Genomic DNA, 25083 nt, shown 5'->3' on the forward strand with positions numbered 1-25083 from the left:
TTTTTTGCTCTGGTGATGATCTGCTGAATTTATTGGAGGATATGACTAATGAAATAAGTAAAGTGAAGTTCTGGCTTGATAAAAACAAATTATCATTAAATTTGAATAAATCTAAACTTATGTTATTTGGAAATAGTAGTTTAAATACAAATGCAAAGATTCAAATAAATGGGGATGATATTGAAAGAGTCAGTGAAAATAAATTTCTGGGGGTGATAATAGATGAAAAACTTAACTGGAGAGCTCACGTAAGATATATTCATTCCAAAGTATCACGTAGCATTGCAATATTAAACAAGGCAAAGTAGGTATTCAACAGAACATCACTTCATATTCTCTACTGTTCACTGGTTTCACCATACTTAAGCTATTGTGCAGAGGTCTGGGGCAATAATTATAAAACCACATTACATTCACTTTTTACTCTTCAAAAAAAAAGCAGTTCAAATCATCCACAATGCAGGTTATAGGGAACATACAAACTCACTATTTTTGCAGTCTGAAATATTGAAAATTGACGATCTAGTGAAATTCCAAACAGCACAAATTCTATTCAAAGCAAAAAATAAAGAACTTCCAGGTAATATTCAGAGTATGTTTTTTTTTTTTAAATAAGGAAGTTATAATTTAAGGGGTTTTTGTAACTTCAAAACAGGGAACGTACGTACTACAAGAAAAGGCTTTTGTGTTTCTGTTCATAGAGTGAAACTATGGAACAGTCTGAATATGGAATTAAAGCAATGTCCGAACCTAAAACTGTTCAAAAAGAGTTATAAAAATATGATCTTCTCGAACTATAAAGAAAGGGAAAATATTGAAATTAAGTGAACGTCTCTATTTAAAAAATAAATAAATAAATTCATGATGTGATATTATAGTCGTATTATAATCTGTTCACTATTTTTATTACAAATTATATCAGTAAGGAAGCTGACTAAATATTAACTGATAATTTATGGCAAAGGGGTGGGATTAAATAAGTGTTCACTTCTTCCCACTCCCTTTCAACATGTAAATTAATCAGAACGGTTTTTTGTATGTATTTTGTATAGTATTTTTTTCTCTCTCTTATTTTCTTTTCTAAATGTACCTGTATATTGTTCACATGTTGAAATAAATTACCAATCAAATTACCAATCAAAACCAGGTATGGAGCACTTCCTCCACTGGAGTGCAAAGTTCACCCAGTGTGCTGCCAGCATCTAAGGCTGATCAATCTGCTTTAACAAGCACCAAGTTTGCATCGAAAAGAAAGCGATCCAAAGTTGAGGTTGAACTTCATGGCAAAAGAAGCTTCTCCCCAGCAAAGAAGCAACGCCGTATCTATGAAGAGAGAGCACTGTTAAAAAGATGCTATAGTCACACTGCAATCAGCAGTAAATGTGTATCAGAGATCTGTCGCCCAGAAAACAGAGGAAAAACAAATAGAGATGACAGAGAATTAGCAGTGACCACAAGCACATCAAGAGGTGCCTCTTCCACTGTCAAGGTAAGACCTCACAATTGTGGCAGAAAATCCAAAACCACACAGAGAAAAACAAAAGAAAGAGCAGAGGGTAATTGAGAGAGTACCTAAGATATGGATCATTGATTCAGGTTGCATAAAGCAAGGAGAATGAGCAATGTGCCAGACGTTTGAAGAAAAGTTTGAGGTTGATGCTAATGTTCACTGGTTTGGAAAAGGCGGGATGCGCCAGATTGGGTGCCTCCTCATTTTTATGCAGAAATTTCCACAGAAATTATGCACAAAGATTAGACACATCCTATCATGATGTATACATGCATGAAAATCTGTCATTACCCATATGGAAAAGAAATAGGAAAAACCTATAAAAGACTTGCATCAGCTTGCTTCATATAGTGAATCATATAAGGCTTATATACGATTTACTCATGAAAGTGGCCACTTTCTCATTACTTTCATATATTGTTTTAGCAAGAATCCAAAACATACAAGTTCCATTTATATAATTTTTCAAGGGATCTTATATCTGTTTTCACTCTTGTATGCTTTTCATACAAGTTTCACACAAGATGGAAATAAACCTTATAAGATATATATACATCTTTTCCATATGGGTAGTTTAACCAACCAGTGAGTTTCCCCTTGAATTATTCAAAATATACTCATTCGATGTTAAAACCTCTCAATCATAGGTGTCTAAAAGATCAGAGCTGATTCCAGTACATGTGCATGACATGAAAGTGAGTTGATCACATTGTGACCAGTTCTGGACAAAATAAAATAAAATTAGGTTTAAAGTGTAAATTAAACACTAAATGTAAAAAAAGGCTAATTTACACCATGGAGCCCTGCTGTCAAAAAATATACACAGATGTAACACTGTCTGTGTAGCTGAATTTAAGTAATACGTGCTTAACGTCACAGCTTTTTTCATGTCACTTCTGACACACCTTGCTAGCTTTACTATCATATTTAATATCATATTTAATATCAGACAGTTTCAAAGATCCCTTGAAATAACAACACAGGCAAACGAGAGCTGTTCCACCCATTGCTTTAGAGATATTGAGGAGTGGGTATTTTTGTATTGCAGATATGAGCTTACAGATCCAGCAATTTTCAAACCTGAGACACTCCATAAGAAATACAAAAAGTGTAGCATATATCTACTTAACTCCTCATTCAGATAAACTTTACTAGGGTGGGGGTTAGAGAGCGTTCTGGGAGCGGCAAACAGCTTTCTCATTCCTTGTATCAGAAGGATGACACTGAAGCAACAGTACAGCAGGTGATAAGAGGAAGGACGAAAGGTGCTTTATCAGTGTTTTTGAAAGGGAAGTACATACTGTGTTTGGAGATGAACATATAGATACATTTCTAATTGGTCCACCGAAGACACCAGGGTTGTCTGCGGGTAGTGCAGATCTACTCAGTGGGAGCGACACTGAAATGACGGATGCCTAGGCTGGCAGAGATGATAAAAAGCACACAGAAAGATGTAGGTGAGAAAGAGATAGGCAGACTCAGGAGAGGGAAGGCAATGAATGACGCTGCTGGAATCTAAGAGAAGTCAAGGTGCGAATATCAGTAGGAACACATGTAACAGTGAGTAATAACCAGGTTCTGAACACTGCTTTGATTGCAGTGTTTTTTTGTACATATTAATTAAAACTTATATAAGAGTTTTTTCACATCAACTTAGTAGTAGAAAAAGCCTGACAATTCAATTCACTTCATTTTTATTTATATAGCACCAAATCACAAAAACAGTCGCCTCAAGGCGCTAAAGCTCGTACAAATAAAAAAGACAAATAATTACTGGCAAAAGTAAAAGCAAGGGCACAGCACAAGCTAAAAAGTAGCACATCATCGCCTTCAAATAATGCACATATGGACCCCTTTGATAAATGCAAAACAAACAGCATCTTCTTTTCAAGGTACATCTAAAGCAGTGAAGCAGTAAGGGGTCTTTTAAAATTAAAATCAGCATTTCACTGAGGCAAATCAAGTTTTCAAAGATTTTTTTTTCTCTTTGTCTCCTGCTTGTTAAAAAAAAGTTTAGGATGTATGTGTGTGTTGTAGAAGTTTTTACTCCTATATTACAACACACTTTTGAAAACTAAGGGTGTGTTGTAATACAATGAAAAAAAGATAAGATGATATTGCAATATTTAGTTGGAAATGTTTCCTGATTCACTAAGTTTCAGGTGTAGGAGGAAAATTATGCCAGTCATTGCCACCTACATTGAAAACGATGGGTAAAAGTCAATTGCTGTTTGAGAGCAAGAAACTCCTCTGTACATGATCTGACGAAGATGATGACGTTATGGCCATGTCCAGTAGAAGTCAAGTTAGTAACTTTTATAAGTCATAAAATATTTATCAAATTATTGCACCCAAAAAGCAAAACAGTCCAGGAAGGAGAGTCCAGGTAAATTCATAGACCTCAAGACAGCTTAGTCGTGATTGTCAACTAATATTCTTTGAATGTTCAAATGTTTGGGGTAAATTTGCTACATAATCAGATCTGGGGTAGATTTTCTTTTAACTCTAACTCAAGAAATTATTTTGATGGCTTCTTAAACATCTCACTGCTGCTGCTCTCTGGCAGCAGCACCATGCTCTCCCGTGTTTTAAATGCACCTTAGAACAACACGCAGCAACACTACACATGAGTGAGAGGAGGGAGGTTTGGGGTCTTCACACACCCCTGTTCTCTGCTGGCCATCAGGGCGGGGGGGCTGGGAGGAGGTGTTGGCTGTCCGATTGGGATCTGGGATGCGGGGCCTCCCTGCTGCTGCGGAGCCTGGGGCGGTCTGCTTGCCTCCACCCCGGGGGAAAGGGTAACATCTCCTGGGTCTAGGTGCCGTTTCCCCCTCCAGGGGTGAGGGTACCTGGACCTGGGGTATAGAGTTTTTTTTGGGGAGTGTGATTGTGTGTACAGTGCCCATGTATGTCTATCCCTATGTTGGGTGAGTGCTGAGTATTTGTATATGTGTGCATGAGGGTGGGAATGCATGTTTGTGTCTGTGTGTGCCTGTTTGTCTGTGTTTATATGTCAGGTCGGGTCTTAGACTCCACCTCTCTGGGCAGCCCCCTCCAAGGCCTATCTCCCCTCACCACACTCCCTGCCGGTAACTGATGCCCTCAGGGGTCGGTGCGTTGGTGGTTCTTGGTGTCCGGGGCTGGGCGCTCAGGTATGTACCAGCTCACTCCCGGTGACTACTTGGCGGGGCCTGGTGCCTGTTGCTCAGTCAGGCCTCTTCCAGGGCAAAAGGGGCCCTCGGGCCTCCGGCCTCTGGGCCTGCGGCTCGGTTCACTCTGGCACAGCTGGCTACTGGCAGAGCCGGCGGGCACGCCACTGCAGCCCCCTCTGGCTTCTGCTCCATGGCTACTGGGTGACCCCTCATCTGGGGCTCTCCTCAGCTCTTCCCAGGAGGGTGGCACGGATGCCCCTCCGGTGGTCCTCCTTGGGCTCTCGCACTCTGGGGCTTCTGGATGTCTGGAGGCTGGATCTCCTCCATGCCTGCTTCATGCCCTGGGGGACAGGGCTATGGCTCTCTACATCCTCTAGCAGACCATTACATGGGGAAACCTTTTGAATACAAGCGCGCTGATCCACACAGGTGTGCACACGGGTGTTCAATTCAATTCAATTCAATTCAATTTTATTTATATAGCGCCAAATCACAACATAAGTCGCCTCAAGGCGCTTATGTTCACTGTTCATAGACATAAACTACACCTTTATTGGCTGCTATTTCCAATCACATTATGCGTTGTCGGTCCTGCTTGCTACACAACAACATTCAATATTTAGTATTTACTGCTGTTTACACTTAGCTAGATTAACGTGATGGTGTTGTGTTTAGTATGTTGTTCTGTTTTTTTTGCTTGTTTTCTCTTCTTTTTCTTTCAACAGGTGATCCAGGAGATTTTTTTTCTCTTTCTCTTTTTAAGTGCCCTTTCTCACTGTCCCTCTTCCCTTCATCTTTCTTTCTCCCTTTCCTATCCCTCAGTCATGTCTGTCCCGTCTGTAACAACTGAAAATAAAATAAAATAAACAATAACAACAAAGGTTGATCAAATGGACCAATACGGCAAGGCCGTGATGATCCATTTGGCAAAGTAAATCCATTGGGTCTCCTTGTTGGTCTTCAGACAACAATTCTGACGGCTAAAGAACCAAATGGGACAGGCAAAAAAACCCATCTCACTCCCACCTTCATACAGACATGCATGTGTAATTGTCATTTTACGCCTTGCAAGTCAGTTCTGATATTCAAACAACACTTTCTTGTGCTTTTTATAGATGTGGTAATAGAGAAATTACAGGAAATTAGGAAGCAAAAAGGGAAACATTTAGGCTACGTCCACACATACACGGATATTTTTGAAAACAGAGATTTATTTTTATTTTTTTTAAATTCCCATCCACACGTAAACGCAAAAACGAAGGAAAATGCTGCTAGGAACATGCCAAAGCAACAGGTGGCGATATATTCCTAACCGTGTAGAAATGTTGGCCAATCAGAAGTCTAGAAGCCTGGGTGGGAAAGAGTAAACAAAGATGGCGCATAGAAGCAGAACTGAGTCCTGTGTGGAGGGACAGAAACTGTGTGTCTATATGTAAGCATGTAAACACAGCAGAGAGTAAAATGAACAGTAACAGAATTCTGTCTAAGTCCGCCATTGTAGAAATCCATTTCACAGAAACAATAACGTCCACACGTAAATGCAAAAACGGAGTTTGCGAAAATCTCCACCCTGGCAGGGGTTCTTAAAAATCTGTTTTTAGTGACCGAAAACGACTTTTACGTGTGAACAAAAGGTGCAAACGCATAGAAAAATATGCGTTTTCAAAAATACCCAGGTACGTGTGGACGTAGCCTTAAAGTTTTGATTTCAGCCAAGGGCAGGCCAGCACTGACATTATGAGAATTTTAACTCCCCAATATATGATTTACCAAATAAAAAATAAGCCATTTTACAGGACATAAACAGGAAGCAATCTGTGAGTATTTTTGTAACAGAAATGGGATCACGAGCAGCTGCACACTAGTGAGAGAGGTTGATCTAACCTTGTGTCCCGTAATAAGACAAAAACAAGAAAGCAACCACGCTTTCAGACTAAATCCTCCCAGCATTTTTTGAACAATACGGGAGCAGACGAAAAACTGTGAATGCATGCTCAGAGAATTGGATTGCATTCCCAAAATCCCTTTGAGCCTCTTCGCTTGCCCATACACACAGTTTTAAAAGAAAACAGAATAAAGCCCAGGGCATTACAGAGAAATACTTCTGTATTGACAGCAAGTGGAGATAAAAGAGGCAAGCGAGAGGAAAAAAAACAAAAAGTAAAAAAAACAAGGTATTCTGCCTGTCATTTCGCTTAACTGTTCAACTCAGAAGCCACTGATCTCAGGGACACATGGTGCTCTGGCCAAAGTGTCAATACTGAGTATGCTTATAGTTCATAGACACTGTGGTTCAGAAGTAGCAAGAGTCACTTTAGATGACATTGAGCAACAGATGTGTATGGGAGTTTTAAAGACTCCAATGCACCTTTTGTTTTTCAATGAAATTCACAGAAGACAACCTTTGCTGAAATACTGATGTGTAGAAATTTAAGCATTAGCAAGTGGTCCAAAAACAATCAGTCTACTGTCAGCTTTGCCCAATTTGTGCCCAATGGATAGCCTTATGTTCATGCACCTCTCGGCGGTCGTTGTTTTAGCTGTGCACAGTTTATAGTTATAAAGCAGTCAGCTCGACTGGGTGCAGGATTACAGGATCCTTTAGCGTATACTCCCTAGGAAAAAGTAGAGGGTGGGGATAATTAAAATGTAAGAGACTGTGGATAAAACAGCATATTCAATCAAAGACCCCAAATATTCTAATTCAAAGAGGGAACAGATGGGCTACAAAATAAACCCAATCCAGCGTATCGCCTAATGTTTTTGCATCCCCTTTATAATTTACACTGTGATAAAGAGATAAAAACAGCTTAGTGAGGAAACCAGACTATTATATATGGTGTAAGACAGGTGTGGCACTGAGTGTGACTTGAGAGCCAGCTTACTCCCTTTAAATTCCATCCAATGGGCCTCCTCACCACTGCCCTCTCAATATTAAGTCATGACTGGGGCTTTTATTTATTGTCTATTACTTTCAAATGAGACGAATGGAACCGCAATCAGTGTTGGGAGCTCGAGACAGTTCCATCATACCAGAAGTGTTTTCCCTTTCTTTGCCTTTGCCATGATTTCCCTTAGTGCCAGGTATGCCTCGTGCTTGCGTTGCGTTCATTTGTCACATCTGAGCAGCAGTGTCATCTTTCAAAACTCTCCTTCATTTCCATTGGCTTTATCACTTTACATGACATTATTTGTCATCCCTATCTGGTGCGGACAGACATAAATCCATCGTCATATATCTGTAGTGTGTAAACAAGTCCTCCTGTTTACAACTTTGATTCTACAACGGGGTGTTATCATCCTGGACAAATGAAGCTCTGAGTAGGTTCAAACAGGAAGACACTCCCTTTAGCTGCATCTAGATAACCATTTCAGTTAATGACCGCTGTGCTTTATATGTTTGACACTATTGATCGCATGTTTGTTATAGCAGATTTATTGCTGTTTAACACGTTGTACACTCCATTACCGTCTTAAAGGCCATTTGCTAGAAGGCAGACCAGCTCTCTAACCTGCTTGTGGTCCTGCTACTTTTTCTACTCCCTGTCATTTTCTGTTTCTGGCGTTTTGTCTGAATTTTAAGTTATAAATATTTCCTTTAAGTTTATTGGTTTACATAAACAATCAAGTAATTAAATTATGCCCTATTAAGATCCTGCTTTATTAGCTCTCATGAATATTTTATTGCCGTTTTCCATTAATGAGCACTAGAGAGATCGAAGTAATTTGAAACAGCTGGTTGAGAGAAAAGTTAAGGTGTTTAACACTCACGAGGGTCCCCGGCATCCTGTGTGATTGTTTCTGCGGTAATAACTCAATTAAATTAGAGTGAGGCTGGTGGTCTATTTCCAGGGAGCACAGCTCTTACAACAGGAACAAACTTTGCATATTCTCTGATTATGTCAAAGACACCTAGATTAAAAAACATAACTATAGCAGCAAATCTGAAGCAGCCATTAGCTCGAGTTATTTTGTCAATAAAACAAATGTAGGATATAGTTTGCACAGAAATTAAGTTGTCATTCATATTTCAGTAAAGGTTTATAACATGATCTCAGACCCCTCCTTTACAATGAAATGTGTACAGAACATGTCCATTATCACTGATTCCACTCAGGTGCGTGCAAAACAAAACAGGCGCTGCATTTGCTGCCTCAAAGCTTTTTATTAGTGTTTGCAAATCTATCTGAAGTCTACTGCTGCTAGTGCCATCTCTGTATCCTGGCTGCACTGGAAGCCTGAAAAAATTGTGGCTCCTGCATGTGGAAGCTAAATGAGCAGATTGGCCAGGCGGATTCCAGACTCCAATGCAACAGGAAACGTTTAAAGAGCATGCAAAGATCAGACCTTATGACCTAAATAAAGAGAATGTGATTGCAGTTATTAAAAATTAGTAGTTCATCCAACATGAGACTGTTAAAGAGAGCTAAGAAAAGATCCTTGTCCTTGCAGTGGCTTCCAGCTGAATCCAAGGGCATCAAAATCAAAAGAATCTGCTAAAACTCACCTTCTATTCCACAGCTCAACTATTATATAATGTATTAAAGTATGCTCAATCCATGTCCACTTAACCCACACGGTTTTCACAGTATTTAATTTTTCCTGCAAAACTGAGCCTTCTTCTTCAAGCCTTTTGTAAGTAACGCAGCACAGCCTGAGTAACAGTCAGTAAGTCCAATTCAATAAGCAAAAGCACATTAAAAATGTGCATTCATTTAAACAAATACAATCCAAATAAATGCAACCTTTTGAATACTCGATTGCACAAGCACATTACAAACAAAGACAATGGTTACTCCTCATCGAAGCCCTCAAGACATTCCCTTCTCAAATGATGTATCAAATAAGTTTCTTTATGCCCATCTTTTTATCACCTTCCTTCCCTCAGTGGTGTAACTGCTTCCATAAACATAAAACACAGCTTACATACCTCATGGTGTGTGACATTAGAACGTCTAGCTGCTTTAATGTGCTATTCAGACTTTTAAATTCTCTGGAAAAACAAACCCACGGTGATATTTGTAGCAGACATACCACAAATTATGTGTGATTCTAGCTTTCACTTCGATTTTGTACTTACTTTATGTGTGGGTGAAAAAACTGATTACTCTTAATCATTGCACTGCAGTGCCTATGCATTTCCTATTCCCCCTAGAGACTAATCACGCATGATTAGCTGATGGTTTCTGGTACTGGCTTCTGAATGAATACCTTTCTAAATTTAACTCCAAAAGCGCAATCTGAAATGCCACTGGACCCTGTGCTTGCATCATTATGGGGCTTTCTTTACTTTTATTATGAGTCAACACTTTGGAAAAACAACAAGGACAATTACTGGAAGTTTTCAGTTCCCACAGCAGTGCAATCTGAGCTAGACACAGTTAAAGGCTAATCAGTGAAAGTGCTTTTTAAGATGTCCCTTGAAAATCCTAACAGAGAGGGTGAATAGTTTGGGGGAATGGTGGAAGTTCTACAATTTGAGCAGATATGGAGAATGCCCTGTTCTCGTAACATTTAGTCCTGTCACAAGACGGAAAGAAATCCGCCCAGGACATCTCAAGCTTTGACTGTGCAAAGGACACTGTGACCCTTCTTGAGGTTTTATGAGATATGGTCACATTTTATGGCCTGCAACTATCTGTAATATAATTATGTGAAGGTCATTTTGATTTAAAAGCTCAAAGAAAAAAACAGTTACATTATAAGAACAGTTAATTCCTCTTGGAAAACAGACTGGGTACTATTTCCGTAAAGAGAAATTGACCTGAATATGAGCTTTTATACATATTATTTCTTAAATGACAGCATTGTACCTACTGCATGTATTCCTGCTCCAGTGTTGGTCCTACTCAAGCGGTACCTGTATAATTTGATCACTTGTAACGCGGTCTGGCAAGGAAGGAGCGGCTAGCAGGTCCAGCATGCATGTGGTGTGGTGGTTAGCCGGACAACTCGGAGGCCAGTCAGTTAAATAGAACAACAGACTTTTATTTGGGGTTAAACGAACAAGACCATACAAGCCAGGTCTCCACGGTTCTACCCTATTCATACATACATGTGCCGGGGTTAGGTAGTCGCCAGCGCCAGCCCGTTACAATGGTAAGGTCTCTCTAAACAGATGCACGGAGAGCAGCATGCTCGGTTGTATTGGCTGCTGCTGCACTCACCCTAGGAGACTCTCCAACTGCTACAATAATAGGATGACACCCACTAGCGGTGCTATACCATAATAAGGGTTCTTACATACTGAGCTCACAAGCCCTATTGAGTGGACACAGCAAAGTAAGTAACCCTGACGGAAAACCTCAGATCAAATAGGCTGCTTCCAGTTCTTGTTGCTTCATAATTTGCCAACCAAGTGATCAAGAGAAGTGATCCAAAACTTTAACACATTTTTAGATCTTTCAAAGCAAAATTCAATATCTAGTCTATGTATATGGCTGTCTTATATGGGCTGTCCTTACAGTCCTTGCATCCCCACGTGTCCACTTCACAGTGACATCACTCTTTTTAATTGAGTTCCAACATTCTGGTTGTTTGTATTGATGTACAGAGAATACAAAAAGGGACATCTGCAGTGGGCTATTATAGATTGCCCTTTGGTTTAACTCAATGCCATTTAACCATAAATCCATGAATACAGTTACTCTCTCTGTCTCCACATCTCCCACTTTCATACACACATGTTCCCAAAGTGCTAAGTGCACATTTGTGAGCAACACATTCATGACACAAGGGAAAGAAATGCACAGTTTTCCAGAGATATACTATTCTATACAAAACCCTTAAAGGCAATGCTTTTAGTTCCCTTCTTTTGGACACTGCTCTTATAAATATTAGTTAAATGATGCCTACTTTTTTGACACCGCAGCAATATATACAGTTTACAAAAGTACATTTATACAGGAAAGCAAATAGCGACCAGAAGCGGTGGTTAAACTTTGGTTGACAGCACACATTAATCATTTGCGGCTGGGCACTTGAGGTGAAATTGAAAGTACAAAGATACAGAAAGAATATCTGTGAGTATGGGATAATGAGACACAACGCTCCTCTGCAAAGACATGTAAAAACCCCACAACCCATCATTTTATTTTTTTTCTGTGAATGTATCAAATCTTTTTCTCTCTCCTTGTGGTTGATATCTTTTGTCTCTTTGTGGTCATTTTGCTTCTCGTGATGGTCATTATTCATCACTTTGTGGTTCCGTTGTGTCTTCTCATACTCATGCTTTCTGTCTGTAGTCATTTTGGATTTTTTTATGGTGATTTTTTTATTACATGTCTTCCCGTGAGCCCTGTGCCTGGCAGGCATATATAGAAATGGGTATGAGTACTAATAAAGCCCTTGTGGCCATTATTTGTTTAGACAATCAATATGCCAATGGAAACACATTTGTTATTATTGTACTATTTTTTATGAAGTAAGAATGTGTTAAAAACATGAATGCTTGCCACAGTAACATTTGAATTTACAATTCTTTACTGAAGCTATACAGAAATAATTTTTAATGTATAACATGATATCGCAAATATCTGTAGCTCTCTGCCATATGTTGCATGTGTATTCCTTTAGAGGAGACATGGCGTCTGTAATTGTAATAGGTTCGCTGCTGCTCTGTTTTCATTATTCTTAAATAACACAAAATATATATATATTTGCAACCAAAGAACAAAAAGGACATCCATTTGATCATGTAAAACTTTGAACTTTAATCACTGCCTCGGCTATATGCCTGTGGCTGACTGTGACTGCTTTTGATAACAGCTGTCACATCAGAACAGTGGGCATGAGTGGATTCCCATCAGGCCTTAGTAGATCCTTGCTGCTGAACAGGAACAACAATCAGTGTCCACAACTTTATTAAAAGAAGACAGACCAAACCCGTGCTTACATTTACTCACTATGTTGTGCAGTTTTCAAAGGAAAACCACTGAAGATAGGAAAAGGAAAAACACTAAAGTAATGTACACAAACTAAGCATGAGGCAAACTACTCTTACAACATTTAATGTAAAAAGTGATATTATTTAGTCTTATATGTGCTGAGGCGGCATTTCACTGTAGACCTCAGAAAAACTGGTAGATGGAAATATGAATTCTAAACACTGACTGGGATCAATGAGAATAAATGTGAGTTAAAGTGCTTAAATTATTCTCTCCTTTAAGGATCGGTCATTCGTGCTTGATATGGACATGCGTTTCCCCTCATTTATCTGTTTAGTTATGTTAAGAACATTATAGCATATACATTAGGTGAATGTGCAGTAGTAGCAGCAAGCAGGTGAATTCTGTACATTAATAGGAATAGACAATCTGACTATTTTACAGGATAGACAATATAAACATGTTTAAAATTAAAGGAATTTGAAATGTACATTGTGCCTTGGTTTAGTGTCTGGAAGAGTCCTGACTCAGTCAATTATAGATGATGTGAGAGGGCGGGTGTGTGTGTTTAGGGCCCGGATGGCTTGGGGATAGAAGCTCCTCTTGAGTCTCTCTGTCCTTGCCCGCATGATGCGGAACCTTCTGCCTGATTGCAGAAGTTGGAACAGTTTGTTGCCTGGATGGGACGGGTCCTTCAGTATCTGCGCAGCTCTAGTCCGGCATCTCCTGGTGTAGGTGTCCTGAAGCGGGGGGAGAGCAATCCAGCAGCAGCGTTCTGCTGTACGGATCACTCTCTGGAGAGCTTTTTGGTCCTTAACACAGCTGTTCCCAAACCACGATGTGATATTATGCACTGTTATGCCCTGTTCACAGTGTTTCCTTGTAGATTTATGGATAAAAGTATCACTGCTGTTTTCAGTCTCGTTGTCACAAGTGCATAAAATCAAGCACCTTACTATGCAGTCTGCCTTTACAAACGTTTGTGATTAAATGAGTCATCTATAGTAATGCCACCATTATGAAAATCGTGAAATGATGTTCATGAAATGTCTTTCCTCCTAGATATTCCACAAGCAACTTTAATGGTGTTATTGCAAAATAGAATTCAGAAACTACAGCATGTAAGCCACAAACTGTCAGACCACACGATGTTACGACATGATGAATGCCACAATAATTAGTGTATATACCAAAGTCACTAATGCTCTGCTGGCTACCTACAGAGTTCAGGACCTTCCAGAATGAACATCAGCAAAAAAAAAACAAAAAAAAAAAACGTATACGTGAAACTTCATGGCATTTGTTTTCATGTCCAGGCAGCTCCTGTATGTGTAAGTGACCTTGTTTCATGTCCATATTCAAAGCAAGAACTTGTTGGTTAGTTGGGATAGGAAGAATATGAATGAATCCTCTGCCTAAGTAGACAGCTATCTTTGCCCATTATGTCTCAGCAAGGAGCTAATCACGAGCAAGCTGGTCTGCCACATCAGTTATGGCGGGGTATCTGCAGATTCCATTTAGCATTCGCACCAAGAGTACATCAGACTTTCAAGTCAGTTGCTCAAGTGACAGAATACAATGGCGTAACAGTGCATTTCATCACAATGCTTGGATAAGTAGTATACATGGACATATAGCGATTGCAGATTTAATATTCAATGCAGAAACTTTTTTCAGTATTTCCAGGAGTCAATTTATGAAAAAAAAGACACATGAGATGAAACTGTTAAATGTTTTTAACTGTCCGCTCAGCTCATCCAATGATGTCTTATTTCCTTATTCACAAATAGGAAAACTACCACAGGTCAGAATAATACATTTTTACTACAGCTACAACCATTACTACTTGACAAAAACGATTAAATACATATATGCAACTGAATTACAAATTCTAATAGTTCATTTACAAGCTGCTGTAACAGTGGACTTTAATTCAGACAATCAGTCCCCGATTTTAAGAGGCTTACTGGAATTCTCAATATGAACTGAAATGAATATGAACGTAAGGAGGCCTTCATTAGGCGGAGAAAAAAAACTGTCAGGAATGTAAGAGATTGTTGGCGACTCATATAAAGAAGAAATGCACTGGCTAGCTCAGCAATATCAAAGGTGTAGGAAAACAGTTTTTTTTTAAATGGTTGATAAAAATAAATAAATAGATTAAAAAAAAAAAAGCACAACACAGAAAATCTTCACAATGCAAAAGGATCATGACCAATGAAGTCACTGAATGCAAAAGATTTTCATCCAATTATTAAAAACGATCCATAGGTTTAAAGAAAGTTTCCCCAATTGCTTTCGAACCTCTCAGAATGGAGGACTTTATATAAAAATGGCTGTAGTCCCTAAAACTTTTATTAAATCCCTTAAATCAAAACTGAAAATCTGCACTTCAATCACATTTTGATCGATTGATTTTAAATCCACTGTAATGGTGCACAGAGGCAAAATTACCAAAGAAAGCATGATTTTTCAAAAGGTTATGGACCTAGCTGTATATATCACATAATAATGCTGTATCTTTAATTTTCCTGACAGTCTAAATACCATTCACGACAAGAATTATATATTTCTTTAAAACACATTTGGAAGGTTGCCCCATTTTTGCATAAGAAAGAGTAATCTGTGGAACGGATGCATTAGAAGTCTGAAAAGTGAGAATCAAAGGAATTTTAATCAGCAGAAAACATGCTGCTGTTTAGCTTTTATGCAACCCAGCAGAGCTATTGATGTAAAAACTAAATCTTCCTTATAATTACACCCTGCGTTCTTATCACCACAAACTACAAGGGGAATAAGGAAAGCAAAGAACAAGGGAAAAACAGGAACAGATGTGCAAGGCTCAATTCTCTTTTCATTCAGCTAGGAGTAGTAGCATTATATTCAGCTCTGTCTCAAACAGCCTGGGACTGATCAATCAGAAGTACTGACAGTTACTGGCTGTGCCACTTGTTAAGCTGGGAAAACTGTAATACTAAGCTGTACCAGTGTCTCTTACTAGACCGTAATTATCCTTACATTCATCCATTTTCTTCAGCTTTTCCAGGCCAGGTCATGGGGGCAGTAACTTAAGCAAAGAAGGCCAGACCTCCCTCTCCACAGCCACCTCCTCTAGCTTGTTCGGGGCAACACAGGGGTGTTCCCAGACCAACCGGGAGAGATAATCTCTCCAGCGTGTCCTGGGTCTGCCCCGGGCCCTCCTCCTGGTGGAACAGGGCCCACCCAGGTAGCGCCCAAGAGGAATCCTTGTCCAATGCACGAAACACCTCAGCTGGCTCCTTTCAATGTTGAGGTGTAGCAGCTTTACTCTGAGCCCTTCCTAGTTGGCCAAGCTCCTCCCTCTATCTCTAGGGGAGGGGTCAGCCACCCTTCAAAGAAAGCTCATTTTCACAGCTTGTATTCACAACCTCCTTCCTTCATTCACTATCCAGAGCTCATAACCTTCAATGAGGGTAGGGACGTAGATCATCCAGTAAATCTAAATTTTGTTTTTATGCTCAGCTCTCTTTTCACCATAAAGAACCAGTACAGTGTGGAGGGAATTGCAATCAGCACCTCCATGTCTGAGGCCATGGTCCTCAGCTGAAAAAGGGTGGAGTGCCCACTCCAGGTCAGGGAGGTGTTACTGCCCCACGTGAAGGAGTTGGAGTATCTCAGGGACTGTAGTCATATATATATATATATAAAAAAAAAATTTTTAAACTTACTAGAAGTTTGAGTGTGTCCTGTAAATCATGCAAACTCCACAAGCATAAATGTCAGTCTACATTAGAGGTGAGCAACCAAGTGAAAAACTGTACTCTGTTAGAATCATGTCAGAAAAGGTTAATGTGAAGAGTTACTGGATGAGACAGGCCTCACAACAGTCCGCTATCCTTGATAAAGTGCTGTGATGGGGCAGAGAAAGGTTGGAAGTGGGACATGAGCAGAGATGGGGTAACAGTAAAATTAAATCACATTAATAAGTAACTATTGTGAATCAAATTTACCTGGTCAGAGTCATGTCTACCTTACTTTTTACTAACCATTGATCAAGTACTCTCCGTAGACTACGATCTACACAGTGACCTCCATTTTTACAGAATCTAGAAGTTTTAAAGTATCATACAATATATGTGTAAATATAATCTTAGATGTAATCCACAATAGTTCAATGTCTAAAAGCTATACTGTGATATACTGACTTCACATCACCTCATGTACAACTGGAGCTCCCTGCTCTCTGCTTTGTGGTCGATTACCTGTTAGCACTTGTTCAATAACAAATGGCAACAATGGGAAAGTAAAATAATCATGCTAAATCTCCCCCTGTAGCACTGAACAGAAGCATGGCTGCATTATGATAATACGGTGTGAACAGACCTGCAATCAACACACTAATCCTATGATTGTACAGAAATGCCATGAAATAATAATGGTTTCATTGTGATATTCTTCAAATATCTGCTCTACTAAGAGTTGAATATATGTAGCAGTAAACTAAAAAGCTACTTACATGTCACAGAGCAAAAGGAGCTCATTACTGTCAAACTCTGCTCTTCGCTTAATAAAAACTCCTCTCTGGCTTCCTAACTTCCTCTCCTCCGTCGTGTCACTTTTTCTTTGAGCTTCCCTGCAAATTATTATGTTGATTGCAAGAACATTTTGGCCACAAGTGCTTGAAGTTAAACAATGTGGCTTCCTAAACTTTTTTTTCTCATTTTCATCACAAATCTGTCTTGCATTCCCATGGATCCCCCAAAGATGATTAAAAGCAAACCCTCCATCATGCTGGGCTGTGTTCAATGCATCTTTTGTGGCGGACCACCAGGGGACTCCACTCACACCCAGCGAGAAGGGAAGTGAGAGGGGTAATGTTTCTGGGTCGTAGGAGGTGTTTGCCACCTTTTGAGTTCAGTTGTGTGAAGCCGAGATTAAAGTTGGAGTAAAACGCGATGAGCTCTCGCGTCGTCCTTACGTACCTCCACACTTTAACCCAAAGTGACCTAAAGAGGTTTCAGGGTTAGCTTGCTAGGGGTTCTTTTAGTTAAGATTTGCAGCTTTGTTTGGTTGAACACTAGGCCAGACCAGTTAAAATGACAAGTTTGCCTCATCTGATGAAATTTCTATTATCTGCTAAATCTTTGGCTGAATGCTTTTTATAAACCAAAAACACTGCTTGGGAATGTCACAGCCCCACTTTATTCTATCACCAGCAATGTGATGGCCTCACGTTTATGTTGTAAATCCAATATGTGCACTATTTCTTTATGACACTGTTGAAAAGTCAGTGTTGTTTACTTAAAGTGTGGAAAGTCCTTAAAGGTCAAATCGAATGTTGTTTCTTTTAGATTATTAAAACTCAGCCTGTGTAGCAGCTCAGTTTCACAAACTGCTTTGATGGCAGTATGTATGTTTCAGCGAGACTACAATGCATTTTTAATTGCTGTGTAGGTTTCTGCTTTGGGAAGCAAGGTGTGTCTAAGTATAGAGGCGTGTGATTGCAGGTGGGACCGCAGCACTGCCAAAGGCTCTGCAGAGCAACTAATATCCTCTGCGGATCTCAAAAATTTTCCTTTCTAACTTGTTAAATGAGACCTGAGAGGTATGATGAGTGGGTGTGCAGAAGAAAGCGAGAGTTCCACTCTGAAATTATTAGATAAGAGAATTAGCTCCACAAAGTGACTGCTGCTCTTTAGTTGTGATGGTTTGGAAAGAAAACGAACTAAATAAAGGCACAAAAAATGTAAGCGTGAAGTATAAAAATGGTATTTGGAAACCTTTTGCTGGAAATCAGTATTTATTAACAAAATATGGAATGAGATGAGCTTTCACACCTCACCACCTTCTCTCACATACCCACTGGTTGGACAAAATGTGTTAGATTATCTTACAATAGAATTTATCTAACCAAATTTAATGTAAATTGTGATTCTGATCATAATATGTGTCTCTTTTAGGACTTAGGTACAGCTAAGATGATTGAAAAGCAAATGAAAGGCAGATTTTAAATATTCCTACGCTATACATTGAACATCACAAGTGTTTCTCTTTTAAGATGATTAATTTGAGAAGCATGCTACAGAGATGATATTAACACTCAGGTGGAAACAGTCCAGGTTAAATGGACTGAAGTTATTTAAGAGGCTTCCTGAGCTGAATACCAATAAAAGACAGTATTACCCACAACGTGTGAGGATGAAAAAAAAAACCCACTCGGCTCAATGAACCAGCTGGAGTGTAAAGTAAGGTGGCAGAGGATCTGTGAATTGATGTGCTGTTTTATAAACCACATAAACTCAATAAATCAGTGACTGCGAATTCTTTCTAACAGTTTTAAACTAAGAGGTAACAGCTGCATATTTCACAATTCTTATTTTCTCAAACAAAAGAGAGGCTATTTTCAAACCTGTCAGTTAAGTTGGCATTTGGTCAACTGTTGAGAAGCTGAGTGGTTTATTTGAAATTGGATGATCTACAGTAAACAAACTTGGACACACAGCATACGCACGCCTAGAGGGACACAGCATGCAAACAGACCCAGCATGCAAACAGACGCAATAATGACCCAGTTGCCCTTTTTTGACACCGTTACAAAAATATTGAGGTGATAGTAGGACAGGTCACAAATGCAAGTTGGTTGAAAACTATTTCAAAGTGCTGAGAAACAAAGAAAACCCAGAGACTATGATGCTTAGTCTCATAAAGTTTCCAGCCAGGAATGTTTATTTATTTCTAACATTAACTCTGACAGGAGATCGTCCTCAGATATGAACTGGGACTTTCTCTTTGTCACTCGTTGTTTTTCAAGTGACTTTGAGACTGGCATGGTTGTTGGTGCCAAATAGCATTTTAGCAACTGCTGATCTCCTGGGATTTTCCCACACAACCATTTCTATGTTTCGCAGTGAACAGTTCAAAAAACAGAAAATGTCCATTGAGCGGGAGAAAATGCCTTGTCGGTGGCAGAGGTCAGAAAAGAATGGTAAGAGTGCTTCAAGCTAGTAACTCAAACAACCACATATGACACCCAAGGTGTGCATAAAAACATCTCTGAATGCACATCACGTCGACCCATGAAGCTGATGGGCTACAGCAGGAGAAGATCACTTTGTGTGCTACTGCTTCAGCTAAGAACAGCAAAAGAAAAGGCTCATGTAAAAGAAAAAGTGAAAAACATGTGTGGTCTGAACGTTTCTGCTCCCTCCTTTGAATGGGAATGTCAGAATTTGATGCAAATGACATGAAAGGATGGATCCATCCTGACTTATAATAACAGATCAGACTGTTGGTGGTGGTGCAATGATGTAGGGGTTTTTTTTTTGGGACTTTATACCAACAGAGCTTCATTTAAGTACCACAGCCACAAAGTATTGTTGCTGACCATGTCCTTCTCTTTTTGACCACTGTATACAAATCTTCCACTGGCTGCTTTTAGCAGCATAACGCACCCACGTCACAAAACTCCGATCATCTCAAGCTGATTTCTTCAACAGAACCACAATGTTTTGACCATACTGTGTAGACAACTGTTGTTTGGCACAGGCCACTGGAAATGACGTGCTTGGCACAGCAGTGCCATTGTCTCATCCACTCTGAATGACCTATTATTCAGATAAAAATCAATATTTTCAAATTGTATATAGATCACAACAATTAATACTAATAGCAAAATAAAACATTATACTGTAAAAATTGTAAAAAAAATGTGTTTATATTAGAGCTATATCTTATTTTTGTAACTTTGCAATATATTGTATTATTTAATTTAGTTCAACCTGTTGCTGTTATTATTATTATCATCTTGGAGCAACTGTAACCACATCATTTTATTAGGAAATAATAAAGTATTCTGATTCTGATCCCAACGTTCTGTAAAATTATAACAAGTTCCTCCCTTATCAAAGCATTTTAGCATCTTTCTTTTATCTTTCTTTTTTAATTGGTTTGATTTCACAACTTTGGTTGATTAAAGTAATTGGTTCTGTTTCAATCCAGCCCAGCAATAAATGTCAGACAGAAAAAAGTTAGCAACAATTTAGTGAACCATTTAGCAGCTAAAGATTCAGATATTTTCCTCTGGAGTTAATTGGACAAGAGTTCAAGGACAGTTAATGCTGGACTCACATTCAACCAGTGCATTACGGAATACAAAATGATGGAATGCACCTAGCAAACAGTGCACACCTTTCAAACAATAATGCAACCAGCGTGGTAGAAAACAAGCATTCAAGGTATTATCGACTGGCTCAGAGAAGCACCCAAGCTTGTCCAGTCTTTTGTGGCACCAACCAAACTGTGAACCCGATCAATCTGTGTTATCTGCCTCAGGTATTGGCTCGCTTGATTCTTTTCTGTGAGCAGTTTGCAGTGCAGCCTCAAAGTCGGCGTGTCTCGTTATCTCCCTCGTTGGTCCCAGAACAACCAAAACTCTTGTATAACTTTACAGCCATTTTAAACAGTGATATATGGGAGGCTTCTATTTCCAGCTTTAAGAGACACTACACATCCTCATTAAGAGCCGTTCCTGTTTTTATGACAGAAGAATAGCTACTGTTTCCTGGTATTTAACTGCACTGTGTACTTCAATAGAAACCACACTGATTATAGGCTAGCATAAAGTGAAGAAGAGGGAGAACAAAAAACATGCGTGAAACAAAGAAGAAGAAACAAAAGGGAGATATAAAAAGGCAGGAAAACAAAAGAAAAGGAAAACACTGATAATGGAAAGCAGAAAGTGAGTGTGGAATCATAAGTCCTGGAAATGTACCAAGAGACAACAGGCACTACCAATTAACTTGCTACACGAGTTAGGATTTTCTCTTGAGCTCTCGCATTGGCTTCAACCTTTTGACCGCTCATCTATAACTTAGAAACCATTAAGTGTCTCAAAAAAGTATGCCTCTCATTATAATTGCTTTAAATATTCATAACGTCTTCACAATCAACAGTAACCTTCGCGGAACAGTGAGGCAGATGTGCAGCTGGTGTCAACTAGATACAACTCAGCAACCCGAGTTCCAGAAAGCGGTTTAGTAATATGACAAATGAGCTTGAAAGGTGCCTTTTAAAATATACATGCATGGCAGCAGTTTCTTAAAGTAGTAGCAGTTTCTTACAGTATAATATAATGGATTATTGATACTATTATTTTTTTTATAGACTGTACATTAAAGAGGAATGTCAAGTGGAGGTGTCGAAATATTTTAAGCCTGCATTCTTTTTAGAGACCAGCAGGGGGTGACTCCCCTTACTAGAAAAATAAGTCACATTATTGAAGCTTAAGGGAAAACAATGCAACCACTTCCTTGATCTAGGACCTGGGCAAAGATTTGGGTTCATGCTTTAACTCAAATGGGCTCATGGAGAGAAAATTTGAAAGCGCTGATAGTTTATGCCTCCAAATGTATAAGAGTGCATTACGTTTCTTAGTTTTGTTCTGATATTCTCTGTTTCCATCTTAACTGTGATAAGCTAATTGGCTAGCGGTTGTGATGGCTTGTGGGTTGGGCCAGTAGACGCTAGCCTATTGTGCAGCTTTCATTCTTGGTCACCAGCCTGCTGCAGCAGCACTTTTTAGATTTTTGATTTATCCTTTTCATTTATTTAATGTTTAATCTTTTACTTACAATAAACAGCTGCGTAACTCATGATATCTAGTTTAAAATCGAACATCTAAGTCCTTTTTTACACTGCCACACTAAACCTTTCTAGATAATACCCGGAAGAGGTGAATGTGATAAACAACATACCCAACACAGTCTGGTCTTGAATCTGACAACTCCCTCAGTACAACTGTGCCCATGTAAGAATTGTGCAAATAAAAGTACAGTGAATTCACAGTGCCCTTCCTCCTGCACGATCTATTGTGGTAGCACCTATTGCCAGTACTGAGAAGACATCACATGAAAACCGTAACTGTAAGAGCATGCAACATACAAGAATGGGCAACTATGGGCATAATCCTGATCTGATTCTTTTAATGTTATCCATAAATCATGTGAAAAATAGTTAAAGGTTGGATTGACTGATGTGCCAAACGGCTCATGTGATGAGGCACACGCTCTTAACGGACAACTCCCACTAGGGCTTAAATACCTGGGACTCTCCAGCGTTTGCTCTTAGAACTGAAGAAGCTTCATGATGAGCTGAAACTTAAAGAAATCTAGTTGCTTTTCTTTCCAAGCTCCTTAGATTGCTATTGCCTGATAGGTGTAAAGTTTCTTTAAAATGCTACAGCTTGTTTTGATCTCCTGACGATCTTATACGGCCATTTTTTTTTGTGTTTATCAGTATGACATCTTGTTCAGTGAGCATTATGTACTACAACCTGGATGAGATCCTTCACAGACAAAGACATAATTACAGCAATAATGCCTTTAAGGAAGAGTAAAAATTAATTACTTTTCTCTGCATCTTTTATGCATAACAGCTTGCCTCAGTGACATCTCTTTTTTTAGCTGATTAACTCCCTTTAGAGCTTTGCAAAAGCACCAGGTATGTTTTCCATCTGCAGTGTCTAATTTATTGATGTGCATTGCCAAAGTGTGATGACTCACAGCGGATCTACTGTGGATCCCGGATTAGGTCTTGAACAACCAGCACCAGGCTGTAATATAACCTCATATAACTCCTGTATTCGTATTGTTAGGGGGTGCCTCCCTCGTTTATGCAGAGATTGATGTGCACTGTCAGAGGTTTGTGAGACGATGACTTTCCGAGGACAAAACTTTACTATTCTTTTTTATTTCACAGAAAACCCACCAGGACTGTAAAATTGCACCGCTCTATTCAAATGCACATTTTTTTTTGTCTGATAAAAAGTACCACAGCGTCACATTTAAATTGTAATAAATATTTATTATTGAGGACATGGTTTAGTCCTGCTGACTTAAGTGGAATAAAGATAATGTCCCAGTTCCACAGAGGCTTAAAAATTAGATGACATTTTAAAGTGATGAATATATTTATTAAAATCATGTCTAAACTCTAAAACCAAAAAACTAAATGTCTACAATCCTAGTGGGAAATGGCTGGAGCTTTATGGTTTTTTTTTTTTGTGATATTTTGTACATTTTATATTAACACATGAATTAAACATATTCACATCATTACTTCTTCAGAGTTACAGCACTTTTAGCAGCTTGCAGTCATTGACAGAGCCATCCGACTGTTACATCCATCCTGGCTGCCAAAAATACAAGTTGATTTATTTATTTATTAATTTTTCTCCACAACCACAGTTGGTGCTTGGGCTGTTTGCCAGTCAGCACTCCACACTGCTGCCTCCTTTTTTCCTTTCCCAGGAACTTCTGTTAAGCTGTGAAAGCACCTAGATGGACTCCAACAGTCTACTTTTCCGCAACTCAGAGAGCTTGGAATAACTAAAAAAATATTTTAACTTTTTTCTCACACCCAAGGCTAACTGCTTCACTTGCATAACAAATATGTTCCATCCTCTGTGGCCTAATGAGAAATCGGAATCATCCACGTGAGTGAAACTCTCTGTGGGGTGAATTTAAATTTGTCTCACTTTTTATTAATAGAAAAGTACTACTCTTTTCAAGGAAATATACATTGTGTCAAGCTTGTAGTGTGGTGATTTATCTCACTGTAAGCAGTCAGTATTTCCTGTTGTAAAAGAATCCTGTTTCAGTTACTGAATCTTTGCAATTTTGTGTTTTCCTTAATATTTTGTAAACAATTAGTAATCCAAGAAAGAAACCAAGGTTAGCTATTAAACCTCCTGACAGTAATACCCCAGTTACATAGAACTCTTCTGACCTACCTATAAATATACAACACAGAGCTTGACCATCTTCCAGATTCCTAATTAATTGTGCTGCATAATTTCCCTTTAGATTTGGTCACAATAGTTAATGATCCCACTCAAGTATACAACGTAATTACTGTTAAATAAAAGGCATCGTCATCTGTCATTTTTCCTCTGGTGGTTTCTTCTTAGTCTCATCACAGCAAGTGCTCCAAAATCAGTGCCAGGCTCCAGTACTTCTCAGCAGCCATTTTTCAGTCACACTGCCACAGACCATATTGCTAAACTTCATTTTGGTCATAAAAACAGAGCGACGTTTCAAGAAGCACACAGTGAGGACAGGGATCCAGTGCTGGGGCTACCACAGTAAAAACGACTGTTTCCGCTCACAATATTAGACGTTGGCCAAACTCAAAGACAAAAACAGTTTACAATTATGGTATATAGTCCAGGAAATTACAAAACAGAGTAAACATTCACTCACATTTAGGCATTCATGAAAACTAAATGAGATAAGAGTTAAAAGATCATTTATTTGCGAAAATGTGCGTTTCTGAATCCCTCATCTGACCATCCAAAATTACTTCAAACAGAGAAAACACATACAGATTATTCACCATAGATTATGGATAAGTAATGGATATCATCAATGTACTGTTAAATATACTGTGGTAGTGATGTGTGGTTTTCTGGCTCAGCTGTGGGAGGGAGCGGTGGATCAGAGCGATTTAGGAAACGGTGCCAGCTGAGGACAGAGGCACACATGGCATGCCCCTGCTAATC

The sequence above is a fragment of the Pundamilia nyererei genome, unplaced genomic scaffold (genome assembly GCF_000239375.1).
Source record: "Pundamilia nyererei isolate P.nyererei 1_Seehausen unplaced genomic scaffold, PunNye1.0 scaffold00104, whole genome shotgun sequence".
Classification (NCBI taxonomy): Eukaryota; Metazoa; Chordata; class Actinopteri; order Cichliformes; family Cichlidae; genus Pundamilia; species Pundamilia nyererei.